Source organism: Eubalaena glacialis, chromosome 5, assembly GCF_028564815.1.
Source record: "Eubalaena glacialis isolate mEubGla1 chromosome 5, mEubGla1.1.hap2.+ XY, whole genome shotgun sequence".
Lineage (NCBI taxonomy): Eukaryota > Metazoa > Chordata > Mammalia > Artiodactyla > Balaenidae > Eubalaena > Eubalaena glacialis.
In genome coordinates this window covers 118,501,132-118,520,925 of record NC_083720.1, presented here as the reverse complement: position 1 = coordinate 118,520,925, position 19,794 = coordinate 118,501,132, and positions in this window count along the sequence as shown.

Below are 19,794 nucleotides of genomic sequence, written 5' to 3'. Positions count from 1 at the left end.
AGAAAGATAGGTGTTAGCTATTCTCTAAATGTTTGTTAGAATTCGCCTATGAAGCCATCTGGTCCTGGGCTTTTGTTTGTTGGAAGATTTTTATTCACAGTCTCCATTTCAATGCTTGTGATTGGTCTGTTTATATTTTCTATTTCTTCCTGCTTCGGTCTCAGAAGGTTGTGCTTTTCTAAGAATGTGTCCATTTCTTCCAAGTTGTCCATTTTATTGGCATACAGTTTCTTGTAGTAATCTCTCATGATCCTTTGTATTTCTGCAGTGTCAGTTGTTACTTCTCCTTTTTCATTTCTAATTCTATGGATTTGAGTCTTCTCCCTTGTTTTCTTGATGTGTCCAGCTAATGGTTTATCAATGTTGTTTATCTTCTCAAAGAAACAGCTTTTAGTTTTATTGATCTTTGCTATTGTTTCCTTCATTTCGTTGTCATTTATTTCTGATCTGACATTTATGATTTCTTTCCTTCTGCTTACTTTGTGGTTTTTTTGTTCTTCTTTCTCTAATTGCTTTAGATGTAAGGTTAGGTAGTTTATTTGAGATGTTTCTTGTTTGTTGAGGTAGGATTGTATTGCAATAAACTTCCCTCTTAGACCTGCTTTTGCTGCATCCCATAGGTTTTGGGTCGTCGTGTTTTCATTGTCATTTGTTTCTAGGTATTTTTTGATTTCTTCTTTGATTTATTCAGTGATCTGTTGGTTATTAAGTAGTGTATTATTTAGCCTCCATGTGTTTGTATTTCTTACAGATATTTTCCTGTAATTGATATCTAGTCTCATAGCGTTGTGGTTGGAAAAGATACTTGATACGATTTTAATTTTCTTAAATTTACCAAGTCTTGATCTGTGACCCAAGGTATGATCTATCCTGGAGAATGTTCCATGAGCACTTGAGAAGAAAGTTTATTCTGTTGTTTTTTGATGGAATGTCCTATAAATATCAAATACGTCCATCTTGTTTAATGTATCATTTAAAGCTTGTGTTTCCTTTTTTATTTTCATTTTGGATGATCTGTCCACTGGTGAAAGTGGGGTGTTAAAGTCCCCTACTATGATTGTGTTACTGTCAATTTCCCCTTTTATGACTGTTAGCATTTGCCTTATGTATTGAGGTGCTCCTATGTTGGGTGCATAAATATTTACAATTCTTATATCTTCTTCTTTGATTGATTCCTTTATCATGATGTAGTGTTCTTCTTTATCTCTTGTAATAGTCTTTATTTTTAATTCTATTTGGTCTGATATGAAAATTGTTACTCCAGCTTTCTTTTGATTTCCATTTGCATGGAATACCTTTTTCCATCCTCTCACTTTCAGTCTGTATGTGTCCCTAGGTCTGAAGTGGGTGTTTTGTAGACAGCATATATACGGGTCTTGTTTTTAGATCCATTCAGCTAGTCTATGCCTTTTGGTTGGAGCATTTAATCCATTTACATTTAAGGTAAGATCAATATGTATATTCCTATTATCATTTACTTGTTTTGGGTTTGTTATTGTAGATGTTTTCCTTCTCTTGTGTTTCCTGCCTAGAGAAGTTCCTTTACCATTTGTTGTAAAGCTGGTGTGGTGGTGCTGAATTCTCTTAGTTTTGCTTGTCTGTAAAGGTTTTAATTTCTCCATCAAATCTGAATCAGATCCTTGCTGGATAGAGTAATCTTGGTTGTAGGTTTTTCCCTTTCATCACTTTAAATATGTCCTGCCACTTCCATCTCGCTTGCAGAGTTTCTGCTGAAAGATCAGCTGCTAAACTTATGGGGATTCCCTTATATGTTATTTGTTTTTTTTCCCTTGCTGTTTTTAATGTTTTTTCTATGTGTTTAATTTTTGATAGTTTGATTAATACATGTCTTGGCGTGTTTCTCCTTGGATTTATCCTGTATGGGACTCTCTGCACTTCCTGGACTTGATTAACTATTTCCTTTCCCATGTTAGGGAAGTTTTCAACTATAATCTCATCAAATATTTTCTCAGTCCCTTTTTTTTTCTCTTCTTCTTCTGGGACCCCTATAATTTGAATGTTGGTGCATTTAATGTTGTCCCAGAGGTCTCTGAGACTGTCCTCAGTTCTTTCCATTCTTTTTTCTTTATTCTGTTCCGCTGTAGTTATTTCCACTATTTTATCTTCCAGGTCACTTATCCGTTCTTCTGCCTCAGTTATTCTGCTATTGATCCCTTCTAGAGAATTTTAAATTTCATTTATTGTGTTTTTCATCATTGTTTGTTTGCTCTTTAGTTCTTCTAGGTCCTTGTTAAACGTTTCTTGGATTTTCTCCATTCTATTTCCACGATTTTGGATCATCTTTACTATCATTACTCTGAATTCTTTTTCAGGTAGACTGCCTATTTCTTCTTCATTTGTTTGGTCTGGTGAGTTTTTACCTTGCTCCTTCATCTGCTGTGTGTTTCTCTGTCTTCTCATTTTGCTTAACTTACTGTGTTTGGGGTCTCCTTTTCGCAGGCTGCAAGTTCATAGTTCCCGTTGTTTTTGGTGTCTGCCTCCAGTGGGTAAGGTTGGTTCAGTGGGTTGTTTAGGCTTCCTGGTGGAGGGGACTAGTACCTGTGTTCTGGTGAATGAGGCTGGATCTTGTCTTTCTGGTGGGCAGGACTATGTCCACTAGTGTGTTTCGGGGTGTCTGTGACCTTATTATGATTTTAGGCAGCCTCTCTGCTAATGGATGGGGTTGTGTTCCTGTCTTGCTAGTTCTTTGGCATAGGGTGTCCAGCACTTTAGCTTTCTGGTCATTGAGTGGAGTTGGGTCTTTGCGTTGAGATGGAGATCTCTGGGAGAGCTTTTGCCATTTGATATTATGTGGAGCTGGGAGGTCTCTGATGAACCATGTCCTGAACTAGGCTCTCCCACCTCAGAAGCACAGGCCTGACACCCGGCTGGACCACCCTGACCCTGTCAGCCACTCGGCAATACCACAGGAGCCAGTTCAAATGCTCTCTTCTCTACAAATCACTTCTTGAGAGTCAAAATACTAGAGATGAGTTTTGACCAGGGTAGCGCTGGACCTGAACTGTGCTTTGGGGAAATTACTCTGACATGGGTATGGAATCACGAGCAGCAACAAGAGCAACGGCTGTCACCGGGCCATTGAGGGCCACCATGGGCACATGCGGAGTAGGGCTGGGCACTATTTCTAATAGTAAGAAACTCTGAACTCATAGAATTTTATCTTTACCTCTTTAGTGGCATTTATCATTTTCCATTCACAGCTATTTGCATACATGATATCTTTACTCTTAGACTCCTTGAAAATAGGAACAATGTCCTAACATAATTGGTTCATCACCACTGTTACATAATTGATTTTTTTTTCTATTTTTCCCCACAAAGAATTTAAGGTGGCTTAGAAGGACACAAAATATTGACTAATGACTTAAATAAGAAGAAAATGAGAAAAAAATAAGAAAGATATAATTGATACTTAAGAATAGTAGGTTATCACAAAATGCTTGCCAAAAAAATCAATTTTCTTTTTGTTAAGACTTGCCAGTGGGTTCAACCTTAGGCACAAACTGCATTTCCTTCCTTACTGAAAACTCTCTCCCAGTGGTGATGTCCATGCTTCATCCTCCTTCTTTACTCCCTATTCCCTGCCCCCACCCCCCAGTCCCACCAAATCCAGCCATGCTTTATTACGTGGTCCATTAGAAATTGCCATCTTTTTCCACATGCTGACCTTCCTGACCACAGTGCTCATTCTAGGCATGGGTAATTATTTCAAGCCAAGCCAAATAGAATCCTTCTCTTGGGGTTTTGGAGTTGGAGCAAGAGGTAAGAGTCTTTTCTCTATGGCTGGGAAGCCAGGAATTTGCTGAATCACCACAATCCCTGGGTAGAGAAAGCTGATTTTCAAGAGAAGAAATTGAAACCAGCCTCCAGAAAGAAGCAGAAGTCAGAAACAGAGAGATAGTTCACATACCATCAGAATTCTGATAGTATTTGAACCCCTTGTTCTTGTTTCTGAGACCCCCCCCAAAGCTTCCCTTGTCCCCTGCCTTCCAAAGCAAATTCATTAGATCATTTTTTGATTTTTATTGGAAAGAGTCCAAACACTTGAGTCTGACAATCCAGCATTTCCAGCACCCAGTCAGCCTTATCTTGCTTCTAAATTCTCAGTTGAGAGCTGCCTTCTCCCAGATGCCAGGCTCTTTCTTTCCTCTGTGGTTTTCTTACAGTTATTTCCTTACCTTGAATGACCTCTTGCTTCCTCACTCTGCAATACTAATTCAGACCTTTCTTCAAGGTCCATTTCAAGATCTATCTCCTCCATTAAAACCCTTCTTGATTGATCTTTTCCTTCTCTGAACTACTGTAGCCCTTATTTCCCCAGCCTTTGCCATATTGTCTGAAACATATTTATTTCCCTGCCTTGGTTTGTTCTCTTTTGTGTTTTCTGTGTCAGAGGACTGTTGGGTTGGTTTATTTTTATACATTTAACTGCCATTAAGAAATGGTATCTTCCCCTTCGTTAGTTAGCCCCTTGATTTGTTTGGGTATGACAGTGTGGGGCAAGGATTGAGGAAGAATTGAACTGATCTACATAAAAATGAGAGCCAAATATGAGGCTCTAGCAAGCAATTCAGAAAAGAAGAAATGAGGGGCAGAGAGGGGAGACAGGGAGAACATGGGGTTAGCAGTGAAGAGAAGGTGGTGCATAGTCCAACCTCAGTTGAACAACCTCAGTTGCTCAGGAAATTAAACTCATAAAATGCTTGGAGAGCATGTATATTTTATGGAAATTGGTGAAGGGATAGGGTTTTGGGTGTAGATTGTCAAGGGTGGGGGGAACAGAAACAGCACACATGGATGCAGGTGCTATAGACAAAGTGATCATGAAAGGTAGAAGCCCCTGGGGACTTGCAGAAAGCAGGAGAAGGCTTTTGAAATTCAACCAGGTCTGGATCTGGGGGTTCAAGCCAAAGGGCAGAAGGTTCCAGCCAACATCTGCGTTATGAGCGTTTATTAATTTAGTGTTAGATACATTAGTCTTGCCTCCCACATTGTGACTGTAAGTTTCATGATGTAGGGACCATGCTGTCTTCTGCCTTAGAAGCTGTCACACTGTATCAGGCTCAGAGTAATTGTTTCCACATCCTTGTCTCTTCACTTTCCAATGCTTCCTCTATATCAATGTTAGGCTAATAACTCATAATTTTGCTTTTATCATGTTAGTTTCCTGGTCTAAGAAAAACAGGAGAAGTCAGAGAAGGAGGAGGAAAAGAGGACGATAGTCTATAATTGGTCTCTGCAGCCATGTTAAACTCCTCTGCTGGTGATCAAACACCTCCACTATCTGGCCTCATCTGATTTACCCAAACTCACCTTCTCTTACCCAACACGACTCTCTTTTCCAGGAATGTTGAGTTCTCCCTGTCTACTCACATCACATGGGGATCTCATCTCGGTTATGTTTTGTTTTGTTTATAATTCTACTGTTCTCACTTACAACACTTTCCACATTCCTCTCTACCTACCAAATCCTACTTGTCCTCAATATCCAGCACAAGACACAGTTCCTCTAGGAAACCTATGATGACTCTCAATCAATTTCCAATTATTGTTCTTCTCAAAACTTTAATTGCATTGATAGTTTGGACCATGCCACATAGCACTGATTATTGCTCTAGTGATCTTAAGATGGTTAATTTACTCATAAGCACCTTATGGATTGAAAGAGTGATTATAATTTTTATACAGTGGGTGCTTAGTACTTATTAAGTTTTTAAGGAGTCCCTCCCCTGAGTGGATTAACAAAAGGCAGCAGTTTTATTTGATTTCCTATTCTTCCCCCAGTGCCAGTACATTGTCTGGAAAATAGGAGGTACTCAATGAATATTTGTTTAATGGATGAATGAATATCAGTCTGCCAAACTTTAAGGCTCCCAGTAGGGAAGACCAGTCTTTTTACTTTGTCTTTCTCACCTAATGTTTAAAGCCTTTTTATAATTCTTTTGAATCTAATAACTGTACTTCCTTTGTTGGATTTCTCAGCCTTTTAGATAATTTCAAATGCTGCTATCTAGTTCCTTTACTATGGCATCCATCATTCTGAAAGCACCGCACTTATTTCAAATCACGTTTGTGCCAAATTTAATCTATTTATACTGAAAGAGAAAACAGGATCTGCATACGTATCACCTACTCCTTCACTTCCATGCTCCCTTGGGTGTATCACAATATTGAAAAAGTGGGACTTGGGCATATATATGGTAAAAAAGAATCTCTCTAAAGACATATCATTCATAAAGACATATCATTTTCATAAATGGAAAAGTCAATATTGTAAAGATATCAATTATCCCCAAATTAATAAAATATATTAAAATGTTATGCAATTCCGATAAAAATCCAAACAGAGAATTTTATTTGGTGGAAGTTAACAGGTTGAGTCTAAAATACACTTGGTATAAAATGTTGAGAATAGCCAAGGTAATTTTAAAGAAGAACAAAGGAAAGGGACTTGACTTTTAGTCCAGGGATAGACAAATAGACTGAACAGAACAGAGGGCCCAACACACACACACACACACACACACACACACACACACACACACACACACAGAAGCGGCATTACAAATTAGTGTGAATATCAGTTTGGAAAAAAATGATGTTGGGACAATTGATTGACCATATGAAAAAGAAGTATATTCACTAAATCAAAATTGAAATAAATTCCAGGGGGATGAACAGGTCAAATATAAAAAGCAAAAGCCACAATACTCTCAAGAAAAACACAGAATACTTTTAAGACTTGAGGTAGGGAAAATTTTTCTAAATAAAACAGATAATGCATAGGCCATGAAGGAAAGAAGATAAATAAATTTGACTGCATTAAAGTTTGAGGCTTCTTTATAAAAAAGACAAAATTAAAAGGAAAGTCACAGAGTGGGAGAAAATATTTCAAACCATATATCTGACAAAAAATAGTACCAGGAATGTACATTTTTTAAGCTCAATTAGGGAAAGATCAGGAATTCAATGGAAAAAAATAGGCAAAGAGATAAATAGGCAATTAGAGAAAAAAAAATGGCCATTTAATTTCAACTCTACTAGTATTCAGGGAAATGCAACATCTAATAAAATTGAGAATGTACATACCCTATTTTATTGTAATTTTTCTGTCAGGCATATATATATATATATATATATATATGTATATGCTCTTGTATGTGTGAACAAGTAGGTATATACAAAGACTCAGCAAAATTATAATTATAAAAAATTGGAAAAAAACCCAAATTCTCATTAATAGGAGGATAAATAAGTACATTGTGGTATTTTCCAAAAATCAGTTAACATAAACAAATTAGGGCTACATGAGTTTACATGAATAAACCTCAAAAACATAATTTGAAGGGAAAAAAGCAAATTGTAGAATATGTATAACACAATACCATTTACCTAAAGTTTAAAAACACACAAAATGATATTTCATATTATTCCGAGACAGATGTGGTATAGTATAGTGGACTGGCTTCCCCATACAGCAGTTTCTGAGTTAGAGATTATGCAGTAGGAGGCTCTTTAGGGAGTGCCTTTGGGAACATCTTTTGGAAAGGAAGTGAAGAATGCAGAAACGGGCAGAGGGAGAGTTTGGGTCATGATGGGGTCTTAACAATGGCTTCAGTCAACCCTTCTGAAAGCCTGTGAATCTAGGATTGCTCTTCAGAATTATCCTGAGTTGGGGTGAGGGCCCTGGCCTTTACACACCTGCAATAACGAGTCACTGGATGTGGGAAAGGTGTATGACCTTGAGGGAGGCAGTTGCCCTCAGCCTCTGTGTAGTCATTAGGAACATTCACATGAATATTCTGATCTTCTTCTCCCAGACAGATGGTAGCCTTATACTTCCCCACGTCCTTTGAGTTAGGTATGTAATGTGCCTTGTCCAATGGAATGTGAGCAGAAGTTGTATGTGATGCTTCTGGGTGGAAATGTTTAATAGTGCATATGTGATTCTCCAAATTCCCTTCCCCTTGTGAATGTCACTGCGATCTGTGACATTCCAGATCTACGGGGGCCCTTCTACCTACATGCCTGATTGAAGACAACGTGGAGCAGTGCACTCAGCAGTCCTGTGATTGACATTAGGCATGAATGAAAAATAAACACTATGTGTTTAAAATCAATAATACATAGGTTTTTTTTGGTCACTGCAGCACAGTAACCTAGGTATCTTGACTGATGCTATCTCTTGATTCCAAATACCACTTTTGCCATCTTTGATCTCTCCTCTTCTTGCCACGTATATTTACTTAATAGTTTTCCTTGTCTTGTTTCCTAGATCAGGGTTTCAGAAAGTGGAAATGTTCTGCAGAAAACTAGTTATGTGAACTGCTCTCTAAAATCATGGTTTTTATGGTCAACTAGGTAAGAAACCACACACTTTATCACTCTCTCAGGGACTTATAATTGCTCATTAGCATATTACATTTCCAAAACAGTCTTTCCATAAAGAAACCTGCTTTAACTAATTTTAATCTTCCATTTCACAAACTCGTTTGACTATGGAACCCTAAAAATAAAATCTATTAACATCTGAGCACATTTTTGGAAACTATGCCCTAAGCAATCTTCCCTCTTTCCATTCCAAATTAAACTCATCCAGAGGGTCTACTTGGAAATGAAGAGAATGGATCTGGGACTTATGTACAATGGGTTCAAGAGCAAAAAGCTTTTCTACAAGCATAAAATTTCAATAGGACTGACTTATAAAGCAAAAGCAAAACATTCATTTGGCTTCAAAATCAATCAACACATAGATCAGATATACAGACTAGGCAGCACAAATATGTATGGGATATGCAGTCCTTAATCATGTAAATCACGTAAGGCTGGCAATATGTTTGCAAAATAATATGCAGACACATAGAAAGTAGAACAATATAAGTACGTAATCACTGTCAAATGAGTGTGTATAGACAGAACCTTGAGGAAGTCTAAGATCGCAGAATGAGTGAGGGCCAGACTTAGTGTCTACATTCCATGTATTGGATCCAAGAATCAAGGATTCGCTGAGTCATGGAAGACTCAATCTTTGATAGTATTCTGAATCTCTTACCTGAATTGTGATATCAAAGAACTTAAATCTTAGGCACAAACAATCAGAGTGATTAGCATTTCTGTATATTTCCATCATGGTGTCAGAAAACAAAAGAATACTTGCCAGTTTTCCAATCTGGCAAAGTTCAAAAAAATGCCTGCCTGCCCGCCTACCTTATGACGTAGCAAAAGATAGCACTGCTTGTTGGCTGAGAAAATGGTCCACTCAGAATGAGGAGGCAGGGCAGACGGCTGCCTGTGCCTTTATGATTTTTTTTTTCTTACTGAATTTAGAGGAGTTAAGGGATTACTTCTTTTGAAGGAAAATTCCATGTTTTAATAAATTAGAGTGGTTGACAACCTGGCATGGATAGAGCAGAATGTTATGTAATTTCTAACCTCCTCTTCTTCCTTTTTATGTGTTCTGAATGAAAAGGAAACTATTTTAGCAGACAGGAAGAAAAAACAAAAACTTTAAAAGAAACACCGAACTACCAAAATCTTGCTTTTGCCTACATACATAAGAGTTCGAGATAGGATTAAAATTCACAGTGTAATGTTTTAGAGACTCAGAATCCAGATATTTTGAGAGGCGATGGCTCAGCAAAAACACAAATTACTTTTAGACGCAATCTATTATTTATTATTTCAGTGTATAAAAAATGCACCCAATGCATCTTTGGGATGAGGAGTTCAAAGTCATTGTGATTGTTTAGTTGGCTTATCTCTGGCATATGGAAATCTGCATATTTTATATTGACCTGAATCGTGTTCTATACGAGATTGTCATGTCATAAAAACAAAAAGTTAATTTTCAAGAATAAAATTTATAGTGTTATCATAAATATATTCATTACTTTTAAGTTACATATCAAATGATATTCTATCAATAAGGGGTTTTCATTATATTATGAGGGATGGCTGATGAGGTTTGGAGTGGGCATTATTTTGATCACTATAGTTGATCATTCTTATCGCCTTCAAGCCAGAATAAAAAATCCTCCACAGACTTAAAAGTGTGAACTCCATTATTTGTAAATTGAAGTAATTACTGTCTTTAGTGGGGTTATCTGTGCTTCGATTAAATTACCATTTCTAACACTTCCCTTTTTCCTCTCCAATGTTCCTCTACACCCCGACCCACAATTTCCAAAAGTCTTTGGTCTGCTTAGTAGATGCAGCTTTCCAATTTGAAAAAAACAAGTGGTTATGCTAAGCTCAAAAGTTTCCCATATCACTTTCATTGGAGATTAGTAACAATTCTTAGAAAGTTCTCATTTTGATTCTGAGACTCTTCTTTCTAAAAACACTTATAATGATGAAAAATCGTGTTTCTTATGGTAAAAATTAATGTTAAGTGCTACATTTAATTGAAAAATATTACTTCGAAATCAATGTCTTGCTTTTTTTCTGAAAATATACTATAAAAGTAGATAAGGAAAATTAAACTGTCTTATAAGAGTTGAATTGTAGATGCCTCCCTACATAAATATTTAAATCTTGAGTCTGGGTTTTGTTTCCTATTTGATTTTTCATTGTCTCTTTCTTGTATAATATTTCATATCTGACGGGATGCAACTATTTTCAAATACAGTAAAAGTAATCAAAGTTTAGCTATGTAATAAATACAGTTTGCTGTTCTCTTTATTAAAGGTGAAAGAGTTTAATACATTTATAAATTCATAAATCAGCAGCCAGTTTGGCAAACTTCTTATATTAAATTAGACGGCATTTAATTATTAAGACAACTAGGCGATGAGTGAGATGCTAATTAAAACCCCAGTAACAGCTACTCTCCATTCCCAACTTATAATTCAGTGTCCATCAAAAAAGTCAAATATAGGTCATCATATCTTCTCACATCTGAATATCTAGGAAAGAAATCTGACTGTTCGATCTAGCGTCATTAGATCTAAATCTGGCTATAAAGAATAAGCATATAAAACAACCAACCAAACAAATAAACTAAAAAACTCCATAGAGTGAGATTTCAAAAATGACAAGGATATAAGACAAGATACTTAGAAAAGTATATTTCACATTTTTTTGCAAAAAGTGAAAGCAATGCAGCATTTTCAAATTGCAGGTAAATAGACATTTGTGTTGTTGTATCACCAGTTCAACATCTCTGCATGGCATAAATAGGATGAATAAAGCTATATGGCACAGAAAAAGATTCTTTAAAATTAAGTTCCAGTTTTATCTTGCTCATCACATGAATGTGAATGAAAATAATTCAGAAGCTTAATCTGAACAAACTACTTATCGTGGAGCACTTAATGAAATACTGCTTTCAAACAGCATTTAGGATATAAACTCCAGAATGAAGAATCAGAGATCCCATTACCTGGTACAATTAAGTGTTTTTGAAGCTACTTTAATTCTTTCACTCTCTAGTTGATAAAGATGGTTGGACCACCTTCCAGGAGGAGGCTGGGTGAGTTCCCATGAGGCTGTCTACCCAGAAATTTCTAGGACCAAAATTTGCATCATGTCAGACACTGCTGCTGCTTTGTCTGTCCTGCCTTCAGGAAAGCATAAAGCAACCCCACATGTTATTGGGAAATGCCCAAGTGCCCAGAGTCTGAGGAAATGGGAATTTAAAGGATCTTGCACATTTTCTCTAAGATTTCAACTCTGTGTTGTGTTTATAAAATAGAACTTGTAGGAGTGAAGAATTTAGTCAGGTTCACCTGATTAATTAAAGTAACCCTAAGGTAGTAGGATCATTTACGTTTACTGAATTAGCTCTTCAAACACTTTTTTGGTGAAGCCAAACACTATGCTGGCCACTTACAGTTGTCTCCCTGTACTGTTGTACCTATCCCCCGTATCTCTGTATCTATGCTTTCAGCAATGTGCTTTGCAGGTCTGTTCATCAAGAGGTAGAGTCCAAATTCCCATCCCTTTAATTGGCCCTCACCTAGTAGAATGTGGCAGAAACGATGGTGTGCTAGTGCCCAGCCTAGGACTTAAGAAAATTTGCAGGCTTGTCTCTTTTGGGACTCCTTCCTCCATCTGGTAAGCAAGCCATGACTATATAGCTAGGGAGTGAGAGACCTCAAGGACCAGACCTGTCAGCCCAGTTCTCCCTGCCGAGGCCCAGACAGGTGAGAGAGCCCAGCCAAGATCAAGACCCGACCTGAGGCTTCAGACCTGACCCGAAGCTGATCTACAGCTGATCACAGACACGTGAAAGGAGCCCAGCTGAGCTCAGCCTAAATCACCATGAGAAAAATAAATGGCCAGCTGTTACAAATACGTTGTAAATTGATGATACCCCATTGTCCTCAATTAGTGGTGTGACACCTGAGAACTGAGTCAATAAATTCAAGACATAAACACATGAAGCCACATCTCTATATGGACTGTTATCTTTAAACTATCTTTGACATTGTGTTTTGCAAGGCCATACACAAATCAGATTGATACACTGACTTTCAGTAACTTTTAAAAATTGTTTACCATATAAAACACATTTATATTTATATTTTATATTTTCTTCCATTGTGTAGAACTATTAAAAAAGTGTTCTTGCTTGATTAATTGGCATGTTCCCTACATTAAAGTTGAAAACCAAAAAAAAAAAAACAAAACCATAAAAGATGAACTCAACAAACCCCACATACTGAAAAGCAAACAAAAAGGCCTTGCATGTGTACATAACATTGTGAAAGGTCATCCATTCTCCTGTATCTGGGCATTTCAGATCAGTCAAGGATCATTCTAACAAAGCAGAGATATAAAGTCCTCTCCCCACCACCATCCCAAACCTTTCACATTACTATAATTTTATTTCAGCCATTATAGGTCAATGTCCAAATTCATCAAGAGCCACAGAGCAGGCAAATGATAGAGTTTTAAAGTTAGAATGAACTTCAGAGTTTCCTGAGTGTGGTGTAAAAAAGTAATAGTATATGAAAACTCCTATTCTATTCCTGGCTGTGCCACATAGACCTTCTTTACTCAATAGTTTTTGATCAGTAAAATGAGAGTTTCAGTATACATGACTTCTTTGTGTGTAGGGCAATTAAAACAATTCCTCTCTGAATTCTAAAGGATGGTGAAGAAGAGTTGAATTGCTGAGGGTTTTTGAGAGGATAAGTGGGGAGATAGAGAGAGGGCAGATGTCATTAAATGGATAAAAGAAGCCTAATGGGGGAATTTGGGGAAGTTTCTTTGATATAGCATGTGAGTTTCCCCATAAATCTTGCCAATACTTTCAGGATGGACCTAGAGATTGTCATACTGAGTGAAGTAAGTCAGACAGAGAAAGAGAAATATTGTATGATATTGCTTATATACGGAATCTAAAAAAAAAAAAAGATACAAATGAACTTATTTACAAAACAGAAACAGACTCACAGAGAATGAACTTATTGCGGGGGTGGGGGGGGACGGTGGGGGAAGGGTTAGTTAGGGAGTTTGTGATTGACATGTACACACAACTATATTTAAAATGGATAACCAACAAGGACCTACTGTATAGCACAGGGAACTCTGTTCAATATTATGTAACAACGTAAATGAGAAAAGAATTTGAAAAAGAATCGATACATGTATACGTATAACTGAATCACTTTGTTGTACACCTGAAACTAACACAACATTGTTAATCAACTATACACCAGTATAAAATAAAAAGTTAAAAAAATAAAAAAAGAGGAAAAACACAGTAAAAATAATATTGAGGCAGGTTGGGAAGGGGTAGGGAACAGACTGAGAAGTATAGCCAAGTGTATCTAGGGGCTCTAACATGTACTAGAAGTGAAGAAAGAAGCTGCCCCCCAAAGGCGAGCCATGTTTGGCTTATGTAAGATTCCCTGCACGTTTAAAAATCTCTGGCTGTAAAAGCTGTCCCTGCTTCACAGCATTTATACTAAACAACAGTTCTCTTTATTCTAAATTCTCTAACTCAGAATTTTTGATGAGCCATTTGGGACCTGGCTAATGTAAATCTCTTTGCTATATACAAAGGATTTGTCAAGGAAGTAAATGGCACAAACAAGATCATTAAAATGACACTCAAAGTGCTTGAAAGAACAATTTCCAAATATCCTGAATACTTTAGGAACACAATCTAATCAATTGTCCTCCATAAAACACGTTAAAGTCATGACTGGTGATCTGAAATGATGTCTCTATATGTTTTTTCTAATTTTGTAGAATAGTAGGAAGACATTGCCTTTTTAATGTGTGAGTTACTACAAGATTTAGGGTAATTGGCTAATAATTTGGCAGCCTGATTAGATGAATTAGTAAATTAACCCAAGATGTTGTGTACATATGTAAGTCCTCTGAGATGGGAATTTTTAATTGATTCCTCAAGGGTTCTTGTTAAACGGCAAGATGGCTGCTTGACTGTTCAAGCAAATTAAAAAAAAGAAAAAAAAAAGGAGTCAGTTAACTTCCCTACCAGTGGGGACATCACAGCCACTGAACATCAAAGTTCCAGTTGAAACTCAAGGCTGGTTAGTTTCATTTGCTCTCCTCCTGTTCACCTCCCAACTTCCTACATCCCCAATGCCATTAATCAGTAATGGCAGGTCCCTCTTGTCAGCTACTCTTGCCCATACTCGAATCTCCTCCAGTTCATTTTTCCTTATCTTCTGCCCCCGTCCTCCACTAGTTCTTTGTGCATCATTCTGTCATGTTCTCATTTCCCCTATAAAGCTCTGAACACATCAAAGTTTAATGTAATGGAGTAGAGTGGAGAGGGGATGGGATGTAATCTGCCTGAGATGGGTTCAAATCCTGCTACTCTGTTTAGTAACTGTGCAGCCTCAGGAAATTTACCCAACCACAGTCCCTGTATCCTCATTTGTAATCTGAAGGTACTGATAGCTAACTTGCATGGCTGCTGTGGGAATTCAGGATGATATAGATAAAGCTCCCAGAACTTAGCACACAATTAGTAGCTTGAAGGATTTTCTCTGCGTGTTTCCTTTTACTGAAACCCGTATTGACTCCTAGTGACACTGCTTCCCCTACAACACTCTAGGTGTTGCTCCTGTATTCTGGCTTCTTGAAAAGGACTCAGCATTATCCTGTCTCCCTGCAGCTTCATCTTGGCAATTTTGGGTAGTTTTCATTTAACTCTCCTTTGAAGGACATGCTGCCCACTTGGACGTCTTGGTTCCCAACAATAAAAAATTTATATAATTATCATTTTATTTGATCCTCACAAGAAAGCTGGGTGGCAGGGAAAGCCAACATTATCTTGATGAAATATACAGGTTCTTTTCAGTGTTACCTCCGGGGCATTTCTTCTCAGTCTTCAAGTCTTCTTCAGTCTTCACTTTGAAACTTGGCTCACCGTTTCTCTGTTCCCTCCAACATCTTCCCTCCAGCTGTCATCTTAAGTGACTTTATGATATATACTGATGAGTCCTCTAACAGCCTGCCCTCATACTAACAATCACCTCCATTCTACTTTACCAACCCCATTTACAGCAACACACTTTGGACCTTTTAATCACTTGGAACTGCTCCTCTGAAAATGAATTTTGAAATGACTCTCTCTGACCATAACCTTGTAGTCTTTCTCTTCTCAAACTCTTTGACTCCCAAAGAACATGTTCTTCTGCCTCATCGCACACTCCTGCTTCTTAAATCCTTCCTAGTCTTTCAGTCTATTAATGTCCTCCCACTTCATTTCCCCCATAACCAGCCTGAATTTCAAGTATGTGCTCATTCATTCATTCATTCAATTGTTCATGTGTGCATTCATTCCACATTTATTAAGTGTTTTTTTTCTGTCAGGCACTGTGTTAGGACTTGTAAGAGACCATTATCCTATCCCTGAAATGACTCAGGGTAGACTGGTCAGCGTTCTTCATCACTCTTGGATTCCTTATCCCCTTTTCTTTCCTTTGTTTCCACCTGGCAAAATATCTGTTTTATTTATTTATTTGTTCTTGTTCTTAGACCTTCTGGCTCCAGTCATGGCTGGAGAACAATTTATCTCTTTATGACTCCTTGCCTGAGCTGGGTCTTCAGTGCAAATCTAATTCCTCATGTACCAGACAGCCTTGTTTCTCTGCAGCTACCTTTCCAGACCTTAACTCTCTTCTCAAGCCTTTACCTGGATGGTCTCTTACTGTATGTTCTAGCCTGATTTCACTGAGAAAACAAAGGCTATCACTTATGAACTACCTCAATATCCCTCACTCTTCATCTATGCTTTATTCATATTTTTTTTTAAAGAAAAAGATGAAACAAGATATGATGTAATATGCACAATGTGCTTCTCCATAGGTACTTTGGTCCCATCTCCTCTGGCTTCCACCTTGATTCCTTAACTTATGTGCTCTTTCAATCTTCCATTCCTCCTCCTCCAAAAGATGGAGGAGATGTACCCTCAAGCCTACAAGCATACTAAACAAGCTTTCTTTTAAGTCTGCCTGTTAGTCAGGCTTCCACCACAAAATTCCATTTAATTCCATTCTATCTTCACTCATTGCCTTCACTTACCAATCTCTCCTTCACTCTGGGTAGTGTGACATCTGCTTCCCAAACTAATGAAGTTGCTTGAACATCTAATTGCCAACACCCCAGTGGCCCTTCAGGCCTCTCATTACTGGAAATGACTGACCATCTCTTGTGTTTATTCTGACCCAGTCTACCATCTGGTCAGAACTTGATAAGAAGAAGCTCTGGCAAAAATCCTGGACCTTTTTTGGCTTTTTCCTGTCCTGATCCTTCACCTCCCTGGTTCTGCATTTACTTGATGTTTGACCTCTTGCTCCATCTTTGATCTCCAGTCAGCATTTATCACTTGAATCTTATGACAGATTTGCATTCTCTGGCAAATCTTCAGAACATGCCCACAAAGTCTGATACAGTTCCAGACCCTGTAGTCTCACTTGATGGCTCGTTAGCGTATCTGGTTTCCCTGCTGACTCTGGTCTGAACTCTTCTGAGTGGGCAGGAGTCTTAAAGCCTCTCTTCCCCTGTTTTTCATGATACTCTCCTCTCTTGATGCTTTTTATACTCCTCTAACCACTCTTTCAAGTATCCTGTGAAATCTCTTCTTCCTTTTCATCTCACTCTATACATATTTCTTGGCAGATTTCATCCACTCCCATGGTTAACCATCATCTCTATGTTGCCAACTCCCAAATTTATAATTCCAATTCTGAATTTTTTTCTGAGTTCTGCATATGTAATGCAAACGACACACTGGATAGCTTCTCAAATTTGGACTTCAAATTCAACATATTTAAAAGCAAATTCATCATCTTTTTCTTCTAGCCTGTATCTCCTCTCGTGTTCCCCATGTCAGCTAATATTACTTTAATGTCTACACCTAACAGCTACTTGAACCTTATGCTTTTGAAATGCCTCCTCTGGTTGGTCTCTTGTATCTGTTTTTGGGTCAGTTTCTTCTGCTGCAGCCTAGATCAGCTCTTGCAATATCTCTTGTGTGGATTTTTCCGATAGCCTGGTAACTGGTTTCCCTCTCACATCTGCTTCCCTTTCCAAGTTATTTTCCACTCTGCATCAGAGTTTACCTTCTAATGGAGAGTTTTGTTTATGCCACTCTGCAGCTTTAAAACCTTTTCTGGATTCTCCTGCCTATATGGTAAAGTCTACCCTCTAGCTTGGCACACAAGGTCGTTCATAATCTGACCCCTTCCTTCAATTTTGGTCTCAATGCTCACATGTTTGCCTGTGTTCTATTCTGTGCTTCATTTATGTTAGACAACTTTTGTTCCCGCAACTGAACGCAAGATTTCACATGTGAAGCTCTGTGTATGCTTCCTCTTCTATCCAAGGTGACTTTGCTTTCCTTCCTTCCAACTTAAACCTTAATTCAATGCCATTCTCTGATATAATGATTTCTGAATAACCTTTCCCAAAGCTGTCTGCTGTGCCCTCATAGCACTTATTTCTCTCCTCCAAATGCTGACTCAGGGACCCAGGCTCCTTCTTTTGGTGGCTCTTCCATCTCATGGGGCTCAGAATGTTCCACTAGATTTCTGCATCTGGTTAGAAGATGAGGGAGCTAAATGGAGGATCACATATACGAGGGTTTTATGGCATACATCACTGCTGTTGACAAGCCAGTGGCCAGAACTCAGGCACATGGTTGCAGTTGATTGCAATTGAGGCTGCAGTCATCTTACTGTGCCCAGGAGGAAAAGGGAAATGGCTTGATGAACCACTAGTGAATGTCTTTCCACACTGGCACATGGGAGATGATTAGTATAGACATACATTTGTAAGGTGAATGAATCAACTTAATTATTACAGAATGGGCATTCCCTGAGGTAAGTCTATATCAATGTTCCTGCCTTTCAAATTCCTTATTGGCTTCCAACGTTGTAATTCAAGAAAAATAAACATTATACTATATGACCAGTTATACCACTGGTCCAGAAATTGATTTTATTGCTTAACAAAATATTTTCATTAATAATATTTATGATATATAACTCTTATTGACATTATAAAATTTCAGAGAAGACCATTATCCTAAGAACACTAACAGTGTAATGAAAAGAATCTAATGTTTATTCCACACAACAATTTACAGATCACTCAAAATTACCTTATGAAATTGCCACACTTCAAGGTTATTAATTTCAGAATCCGTCTCTTTAACAATGTGTTTGGGAATGGCAGACCCTGTGCAAAGTGTGATCCTACTGTGTGCAGTAGAAGGAGCCTTGGGGGACTTGAGGTCTGACTGTACTGCTTCCTGGCTGGGAACGAATGATAAGTCAATTTGGCATAAATGTCTTCATCTTCATCTTTAAAATGATGGACATTTTTTATTTTTTAACATCTTTAATGGAGTATAATTGCTTTACAATGGTGTGTTAGTTTCTGCTTTATAACAAAGTGAACCAGCTATACATATACATCTATCCCCATATCTCTTCCCTCTTGCATCTCCCTCCCACCCTCCCTATCCCACCCCTCTAGGTGGTCACAAAGCACCAAGCTGACCTCCCTGTGCTACACAGCTGCTTCCCACTAGCTATCAATTTTACATTTGGTAGTATATATAAGTCCATGCCACACTCTCACTTCGTCCCAGCTAATCCTTCCCCCTCCCTGTGTCCTCAAGTCCATTCTCTACATCTGCGTCTTTATTCCTGTCCTGCCCCTAGGTTCTTCAGACACTTTTTCTTTTTTTTTAGATTCCATATATATGTGTCAGCATACGGTATTTGTTTTTCTCTTTCTGACTTACTTCACTCTGTATGACAGACTCTAGGTCCATCCACCTCACTACAAATAACTCAATTTTGTTTCTTTTTATGGCTGAGTAATATTCCATTGTATATATGTGCCACATCTTCTTTATCCATTCATCTGTCAGTGGACACTTAGGTTGCTCCCATGCCCTGGCTATTGTAAATAGAGCTGCAATGAACATTGTGGTACATGACTATTTTTGAATTACGGTTTTCTCAGGGTATATGCCCAGTAGTGGAATTGCTGGGTCGTATGGTAGTTCTATTTTTAGTTTCTTAAGGAACCTCCATACTGTTCTCCATAGTGGCAGTATCAATTTATATTCCCACCAACAGTGCAAGAGGGTTCCCTTTTCTCCACACCCTCTCCAGCATTTATCGTTTGCAGATTTTTTGATGACGGCCATTCTGACCGGTGTGAGGTGATACCTAATTGTAGTTTTCATTTGCATTTCTCTAATGATTAGTGATGTTGAGCATCTTTTCATGTGTTTGTTGGCCATCTGTATATCTTCTTTGGAGAAATGTGTATTTA